Source organism: Nanorana parkeri, unplaced genomic scaffold, assembly GCF_000935625.1.
Source record: "Nanorana parkeri isolate BGI_ZX_2015 unplaced genomic scaffold, ASM93562v1 scaffold2, whole genome shotgun sequence".
NCBI lineage: Eukaryota > Metazoa > Chordata > Amphibia > Anura > Dicroglossidae > Nanorana > Nanorana parkeri.
Window position 1 is genome coordinate 3274916 of NW_017306270.1, and position 9568 is coordinate 3284483.

At 42.6% G+C, this 9568-nt stretch overlaps 1 protein-coding gene and 1 long non-coding RNA gene across 2 annotated transcripts in view; both read right to left on the bottom strand.

Annotated features, from left to right (window-relative positions):
* Positions 1 to 9568, bottom strand: part of ENTPD1 (ectonucleoside triphosphate diphosphohydrolase 1) — an 81790-nt gene that overhangs the window by 34005 nt on the left and 38217 nt on the right. The window lies entirely within an intron of this gene.
* On the bottom strand, positions 5639 to 5921 carry LOC108788451. The gene is made up of 2 exons (XR_001941343.1): positions 5865 to 5921; positions 5639 to 5673 (listed from the first exon to the last, which is right to left on the bottom strand). It is a non-coding gene; the product is annotated as an uncharacterized LOC108788451 (long non-coding RNA).

Consider the following 9568-nt stretch of genomic DNA (forward strand, 5'->3'; position numbering starts at 1 on the left):
GTCTGTCGGCCTCCTCTCTCCCCAATACAAGTCTACCTGTTCTTTCTTTCTCTCCCCCAATACAAACCTATCTGTCTCCTCTCTTCCCAATAAAAAAAGTGTGTCTGTTCATTCTTCTCCTCTCCCAATACAAATCCATCTGTCTGTTCTCTCTCAATACAAGCCTATCTTTTACCCTCTATCTCTGCCAATGCAAGTCTATCAAATTCCATGCCTTCCACCCTCAAATTACCCCCCCGCATCCCCAAAATGATGGGGATTCTGTATTCATTTGAATTTGTGGTACCCCACACACAGTTGCGTCATTCATTTACAGATCCATTGACAGAATCACGGCAGCAGAGGGACTCAAACCTTAAGGAAGTACAAGTGTGGGGATGTCACGGCACTTGTAGTCCACTGATTACCTTATCCAACCTCATAACCAAAGGTCTGTTTCTCTGTAAGAACCTTAGGCTGGAGGAACAGTCTGCAGGAGCCAAAGCATTGCACCTGTGATATACTCATCGCCATTGTTTTGAAGGCTCTAATGCAAAAAAAATGAATAAGCGTACATTTTTTCTTTCATTATTGCATGTGCATTTATTAATCATTTTGAAAAGGTGGAATGTGCCTTTAAGCAGATCTGTTTCATGTGTTTATCTAAAAAAAGAAAAATCGAAAAGACTACAGTTCCGCTGATGCAGTGCGAGGACGTATTCCAAACTATTTTTATACTCTATAAAAAATGACCGTTTATTCCTGCAAACAATCCATCTGACAAATCTGTCCAGTTCCAGCGGGATGCATGACACAAGTTGGAGAATTTATCCGGCTCTACATATGGGCAGAGTGCGTCACAAGGCAAAATACAAAATGTTTGTTGCCACAGTTTTTAATATGGAAATTACTATCTGTTACACAAGATGGCAATTAGAGTCTCACAAGGCTGCGTAATACGTAGGCAGACTGGATAAAGCACCTGTTGACAATTTAGACGCAATGACGCCTTTTTACCAAACCCGAGATCCCACGTAAGAGGACATTCTGAAAGGAGCTCTCAGCTCTGCGTCTGCTTACAAATAAACTGGCGGCCTCGTTGCTCCATAAAACACAATGGCCAATCAGTTCTTTGGAGACGTGCTAATTATTCCTATTCATCAAGGGTACAGTCCTACGTAAATCGGCCAGCGTACGTTCTTGCTCACTTTTGCGTGTAATCGGATGCACACGTGATTTCATTATTTCATGACTCATGACACCAACCTCCATCTTGACATCTGACTGGTTTGTCTGTCAGCAATTCCGGGGCTGACACTTGCGCACCCGAGCTGCAGGCGTTGACCGAATTTGCATTGTGCTGCTATACCAGTACCTCTCAGTTTTCTTAAGTGATGCACTCCTTAAAGCAGAAGTGTAGTATAGGTATAGAATACCTTCCCTTGTTCCACCCGATCAATATGCAAATACATTTTTTTAATTAATGAATTTGTATTTATCAGTTAATACCTGCTTTGGGATCCAGTAAAGACAGGCATGGAGCACCAGGAATAAAAGGGAATTGTGCAGAGGGACAGGTATATGATGAATTAAATGGTTAAGGAAAGAAAGTATGGAAGGAGGGGTCGCTTACAGGATTGGAGGAAAGTTGTAAAAGGGTGGGAATTCCAAGGGTGGGATCCAGGGGGAGTGTAGGAAGTTTCCAGAAGAAGAAGTTTTAGCCAGGAGGTTTTTCCTTCCCACCCGCTGCCCTTTTTACATTTTGTTTTCAATTTTGTTTTGTATGTTTTCTCTTTGTTTTCTGTTTGGGTTCAGGTGGTTTGTCTGGTCACAGCAGTCTCTGGGCGGCTTGGGGTCCTTGAAGGAGGAAGGGATGCTGTGTGTTCATTGAGAACGCTTGGGGACCCATCATAGGTGTGGTGTCCTTTAAGTGTTGGGCAACTGTTTTGATCACTTATTTTTGGGGCTAGATGTGTCTGAGGTTAACAGATAGTTGTCCCCGAGGCGGTGGTGTTGCGGCTGGGGGCCCATTATTAGACATCTGAAGTTGCAGATACAGGTTATCAGGCGGTTTTCCTAGTTACTTCATGTACTATTTAATGGGGTATGTTGTTTTTCTGATAATATAAGTATTTAATTTTGTATTTAATTAAAGAAAATACAGTGGCTGCTGTGGCCTTGTATACTCCATACAAGTCTGGTGTGTTTTATTTGGGAAATGGGGTTTTGGGGGAGGTCACAGTACGTCAAAGTGGGGAATGATAAAAAACTGCAATCCCTCTAAAATACCCTTGTCACGTCATCACTGGGTCTGTCTGCTGGTCTTTGCTCCAAGTTTGGTGGGAGAGGCCAGCAGGCTTCTGCAAACGTCACAGCTTTCTGCCTTGGATCTATTTTCAAAAAGCACATCCCCAATATTCCTTTAGATGTACCTGCCTCTCCAAACTATCCAGTGGGTGCTCCGGACTGTGCAGTGCAGTGGGTTCTGTGCAGTCTGTTGACTGGTTGCAGGCACACCTAAAAGGGATGCTGGGGATGTGTTCTTTACTTAAAGTGCACGGAACAAAATGCTTGATTGTGAAAAAGCTAAGAGCCGTGAACACTGGGCCAACAACAGTAGGGATCAGGTGGAGAAGTGACTGAAGAATGATGATGGACATTCAGACAGGAAATGACGATAGCTGGTGCAACTTCAAAAGGGTTATATTGTGGCGATGCAAGTTTGCATGGAATTGAGAGTAATCAGTTTCAGAGAGAGTACTTGCTACAAGTGCGGGGGAAAAAGGTAAGCCTGGAGTTCAGCTTTAATTACAAAAGAGGCAATTACTTAATAAAATGCATTTAATTCCTTACTCAATGGGTGCCACTCCATCACTGGCCAAAAGGCAAGTGAGTGACAAGTAAATGGGAGAAATGGAGATTTCAAAACATTCCAAATTGACCTTTGAAACTCCATTAAGATGTTAAAGCTGATATGAGGTGACTATAAACTGTAATCTTTGCCTGGATTTCCACTGTATGAGAGTTAGGAGCGGGGTATGTCCTGTATTTGCAGCAGGTATAATATACATACATTCATTAAAAGATAAGCTGCAAGACTAAAAGCCTCAGTTCAATAAACAGCAATAATAAGGGATACGGCTCTGCAGGCAAAGCGCTAGAAATGCAAATATTTACTCTAGATGCAGAGCAGGTGGAATGACTCGGTACACAGAACTCTGCTGCTATAAAGAACTGACAGTTCAACGATAACAGCTGAAAAGGTCTGTCTGCAAAAGACTAACACTGACACCAAGACACTGAAAGAATATCCACTGACACCAAGATGCTAAAAGAGCATCCACTGACACCAAGACACTGAGAGAGCATCCACTGACACCAAGACACTGAGAGAGCATCCACTGACACCAAGACACTGAGAGAGCATCCACTGACACCAAGACACTGAGAGAGCATCCACTGACACCAAGACACTGAGAGAGCATCCACTGACACCAAGACACTGAGAGAGCATCCACTGACACCAAGACACTGAGAGAGCATCCACTGACACTAAGACACTGAGAGAGCATCCACTGACACCAAGACACTGACAGAACATTCACCGACACAAAGATACTAAAAGAGTATTCACTGACACAAAGATACTGAAAGAGTATTCACTGACACAAAGATACTGAAAGAGTATTCACTGACACAAAGATACTGAAAGAGTATCCCCAGACACCAAGACACTGAAGGAGTACCACTAAAACCAAAACACTGAAGCAATATCCACTGACACCAAGATACTAAAAGAGAATCCACTGACACCAAGACACTGAAAGAGTATCCTCCAACACCAAGAAACTGAAGGAATATCCACTGACACCAAGACACTAAAAGAGTATCCTCCAACACCAAGAAACTGAAGGAATATCCACTGACACCAAGATTCTATAAGAGCATCCACCGACACCAAGATACTAACAGAGCATTCACTGACACCAAGACACTGAAAGAGTATCCACAACACCAAGACACTGAAAAAGCATCCACTGACCCCAAGGCACTGAAAACGCATCCACTGACACCAGGAAACTAAAAGAGCATCCACTGACACCAAGATAATAAAAGAGCATCCACTGACGCCAAAACACTGAATGCATATCCCCTGACACCAACAGGGCTATTCACTAAAAGGATGAAGAGTTTGGAGAAGGCAGGAAAAGTGAACAATCTAGGACAACATAGCTGAACTGGAAAGTGAGCTGAATTGGAGAATTTTTCCTAATCAGCTATGTAATCAGCTATGTTGTCCTATAATGTTCACTTCTCCCACCTTTTGCAAACTCTTCACCCTTTTAGTGAATAGCCCTGCTAGACACTGAAAGAGTATACACCGATACTAAGACACGGAAAGAGCATCCACTGACACCAAGACACTGAAAAAGCATCCACTGACAGCACCTATTTTAAGTTATTTAAACAATGCACAGCAAGAAATATGCAGCACAGCAAAACACTGCAAAAGGGTGACGAGTTTGGAGAAGGCGGGAGAAGTGAACAATTTAGGCCAAAATAGCTGATTTGGAAACATTCTCCAATTCAGCTCACTTTCCAGTTCAGCTATGTTGTCCTAGATTGTTCACTTCTCCTGCCTTCTCCAAACTCTTCACCCTTTTATGAATAACCGTTAGTGCTGATTATCGCAGGCTTCTCACACTGAATGCTCATAAAAGAAAATTTCACACGTTGGCTTCTCAGGCATCTTTGCCACTTCACGACTTTGCTTTCATTTTTCTCAACCTTGAAAGCCTCCTCCATGGTTTTAAATGTGAGCTTTGGTGTGAAAGTTTTCTTGGAATGTGTTCAGAAATGTTTCTCCTCCACTCCACAGTAGCGTACTTCACAAAAATTTAGAGGTAATATCGGAAAATACATTCCGGGCAATTTAACATTTCTGATCAGTTGTAAAAATGTTATATGTAACCCCTTTGTGGCAGAGAAAGTTAGCAAGCTCTTTCCCTGAATCTCTTTATAAAAATCCTAAACCATAAAACCTGGCCACACTCAATATTTTGGGTTACACCACAAACTATTTCCCTAAATAGGAACTCCAGGATTTTCAAAAGTTAACCCTTGCGATGGGGCAACCTCTGCACTGTAAGAGTCAACCGCTTGTTTTGGTCTAGGGATCCAAAGAAAGAAAATATGCTTACCTGAAACTGTCTGGCTGCTACACCGGTCCCAGCAGCCTCTTTTCCCCCGGGCTCCAGCGGTCTAAGACCTGCTGACATCATCGCGTCTAATGCAGGTCCATTCACTTGCATTAGATGTAAGGATGCCGAGGAACATTCCACAGCGTGAGCGCTGACTGCTGCAGGATCGAGTGATTGTACCTTCTTTACTCCATTCCCGAGACCAAAGTGATCAGTTAACACTTGCAGTGCATGGGTAGCCCTGCTGTAAATCCAGGAGAACTGCTTTAACCCCAGCAGATGTAGATCTGAAATTATTAATGAATGAGTAGAGGATATACAGTAAAGGTTCATATAGGCTGGTATTCGTGGACATTTGTGCCAAAAGATTTTAATTCATAGTTCAAAACCTGACCCATGATTTGCTATCTTATAGGAGAGCATCTATTTTTCTTGAAGACGTTTTGCTGGTCATCCAACTAGAAGAGAAAGCTTGTCAGATGACCATCAAAACCTCTTCAAGAAAAATACAGCAAGTCCAGTTGCTTTGATTTATTTTTTACAGATGTACCATGACCTGGATGAATGAGAACCTTTACAGACCTATTCTCATTTAGGTTCTAAAACAATATCCTATACTTTGAATATGCCTCAGAGCACAGTCATCTGACAAGCCTTCTCTTATAGTCGGATGACCAGCAAAACGTCTTCAAGAAAAATACAGCAAGTCCAGTTGCCTTGATTTATTTTTTACAGATATACTAAATCTGATTAGTGTTTCTCCAGAACTTTATTACAGACTTGGAAGCTCCTGGATTTTTAGGATGTTTGTTTTCCTTAAATACATTCTTTTCCAGCTCCCTCGCCATCTCCTCCCATGCTCGCCGGGACTTCTCTAGAGTCTCTCCCATCCTCTGGAACCCCTTACCCCAACCTGTCCGTCTATCTCCCACTCTGACTGCCTTTAGGCGATCCCTAAAGACTCATCTCTTCAGTGAAGCCTCTCCTGCCTCAACCTAACCACTGAACCATCAAATTCTCAAGCAATTCATCCCCACACAGCTACCTCCTCATGTATCACTTCCCCCTCCCTTTTAGATTGTAAGCCCTCTCGTGTAAGGCCTTCCTTACCATCTTGTCTTGAATTGTATTGTGATTGTAATGTCTTCCTTATATTGTAAAGCGCTGCGCAAACTGTTGGCACTATATCAATCCTGTATAATAATAATAATAATAATAATTCTTTAACAGACTCTAGGGTCAATCAGAAACGGGTGTATTTATTCTAAGATCACACTAAAATTGTGTACAAAATTAAATTGTGTGTAATTATATTGCACACAGGTAGATTCCATTCAACTATTTATGTGACTTCTATAAACATTTGTAGCACCAGAGGTTATTTATGGGTTGAACCGTAGATGGGATGAATACTTATAATTTGGGAAAGTTTGGAATTTTTGTCCAATTCTACATTATGAACTCTTCTGTAGATCAATGGCATAATATCTCAGTTGAATACATTTGAATTCCAGTAGAAAGGTCCAAGGGAGTGAATACTTATGCAAATCCCTGTACATGTTATGAAATAACACGGGCCAGATTAGCAGGTATGCGCACATTGTAAATCAGAAGGTGTTAAAAGAAACTCTGAAAACCTGGATTACTTAAATGGGTCTTTCACTGTATAGTCAGACCCCTGCGACTATATAGCGGACGGTGACCACCATGATAAAATTGTAGGGTGAAGAAAAAAAAAAATCAGAAAAATGTGTCACAGTTTGACTGTCCTTACACATGTTGGTCAGTGCATTCCTGAACTTAAAAGGGTGGCTTTGGGTGACCACGTGTGTTTGAGGCCTTTCCCTGCAGGCACCTCTTACAATAGGGAAAACTAGCAAGAGGACAACTTTTCTAACAAGATTCTAAAGCAGCCAGACTATTCAATTTTCTATGGGTACCCTAAAATGAACCTGCACTCCAATATTAAGGTATAAAAGGTGTCTAAGACGTTGGAGAAAGTTCACTCAATGAGGTCATTTACGGTTGTTCAAGAAACTATCATTTGTTTGTAGCCCCTACATGACCCTGACAGAGCCTGCTCATGGAGGAATGTCATTTAGCCAACCGACACATTTTTCACAATTTCCTTCCAAGAAAGCTGGCCCCTGCAGTGCTCCCCCCCTTTCCTCTCCATTCGGCCAGAAAGACCTAGAATGTTTGTAGAACAACGTTTTGTTAGAAAGCATGCTGAGTCTGTTCGCTGTCTAACATCTGTAGATAGCTTTACACAGCCACTGTTCAGCTGGCACCATACCTTCTAACTACTACCTAGCTTTGTGATCCCCTCCTGCAGCCTCTCAAAAATGTTATGCAACTACTGACTTTCTCAAAGTCATTAGGCTACGCTTGCACCCTACCTGACAGTACCCGGACCTTCCAAATAGCCACTTTATTCTGGTAGGCAAACAAGGTAGGAGCAGTCTCCTTATAGTCCATGCCGATTTTAGTTTTGCTCTGGGTCATCACTTTTCACCTTTCCTAATTCCAATGCTGTTGATTAAGAAATAGGCAAATCCCAAGACAAGGAGCTGCCACAGTACACCAGGTAATAAAGGTGACAGGTAGGGATGTTCAGATACCAAGTACGTTACTCGGCACAAGTACAAGTACAGATACTTTTCCAGCTCCAAGACTAGGACTAGAGAAAAACTCAAAAGTTAGGCGGCAGCTGTCATTTTTAAGGAGCATACGGAGCTCCTGGGATTTGTACATCTCTGTTTTAATGTATGATTTTGTTTTTATAAATATAAATAAGGGATACACCAATACCATTTTTCCAAGTACAAGTACTGATACTTGTCCAAGTCCTCACAGATACAAGTACTAATACATTTTTGTTTATTGTCAAGTGTCAGTTTTTCTAAGGCCCCGTTCACATATAGCGACTTGTCGCGCGATTTCCGCCGCAAAAATCGCGCATTTTTGCCGCGCGATATCGCGAGAAGTCGCCGGCCAATGCTATCCAATGGAGCGGTCTTAACTCCATGTCGCGCGTCGCTCGTCGCGGTCGCAAGTCGCTTCTACCGGACCCTTTTTTCGGCAGATTTTGCTTTTTTTCTATGGAGCCCGACGGAGAAGGTCGCGCTACCGTCGCTGGATCGTCGCTGGAACGTCGCCCCGAAAGTCGCGCTATCCCGGCCGCTGCAAAGGTATGTCGCTATATGTGAAAGGGGTCTAAAACAATAAAGACTAATGATTTCAGGACAGCGGTGGAGCGCCAGAGCCAGGTCCCAGCTGCAAACGCTGCAACCCCAGTAGTTCTCGTGAAAATGACAAGTATTGGCACTGGTATCTGAACATCCCTAGTGACAGGTTTAGTCATGTACAGCCTAAAACATCCCCTCTGAGAAGTATGCAAACAATTCCCATTGCAATCAGTTATCTGAAAGGCTGGAAAGTCTAATGAGCCCCAACTTATATTCCAGCTATTTTTGATTTTGCTGTAGAAAAAGTGCAGCGCTTACCGCTGAGCTCCTGGTGAATCATTCCATAGAGTCAGCTCAGACGCATTATCTGGAAACCTCAGGAATTCAGAGCAGATAAAGGGGAACGGAGGAGTATGTGCTGAATTCTCACTACTGCTACACGTCGACAGAGCTGACTGAATAAGAACACATCCTGCACAAGCCAGAGGTGGCCAAGCTGGATTAGTCACAGGTCATTGTTTTATATTGTACCGCAGCGATTTTTATAGTCTAAGTTTGAAAAGAAAACATAGAAGCTAATCAGCATACATCTGCAAAGATGTGTGTGATGGAATTTGATGAATTCTCTAATCTGCCAACATCAGCACAACTGCACCTTGACAGAGGGATCTCTTACTCCTCTGAGGATGACATTTGAAGGAGAGATGAAAGGGGGACAAACTCCCACAGGTCACCTTTTTTTACAATGCAAGGACCACAGTGAAAGTGTAAAGCTGGCTATATGCCTATAGACCTTTTTCATTCAGCATGCAGGCTAAAAAAACCTAAAAGAACCTCCTCTGCCCGGCTATTGTATTCTGACAGCTGCCGTCCCTTGATGTCAGAATACCACAACATGGAAAGATGTAGATACCAGCTGTACCCCAAACAGTGCTGCGTCCACAATGAACATGGTGGTGCTCGCAGTGACAACCATAGATGGCACCATGTAGATCCACAGAAGAACAAAGAAGAAGTCACCAGCAGTCAGTATTTAAACATGTAAAAGTACTCTCATTTATTGGTAATTCGTCACATCAGTCAAATAAGCCAATGTTTCGGTCCGCGTAGGATCCCTTCATCAAGGCGACATGGTGACAATAAAACATGCAAGAAAGCATGTATATGCAATATACACACATACCACACAGGGCAGAACAT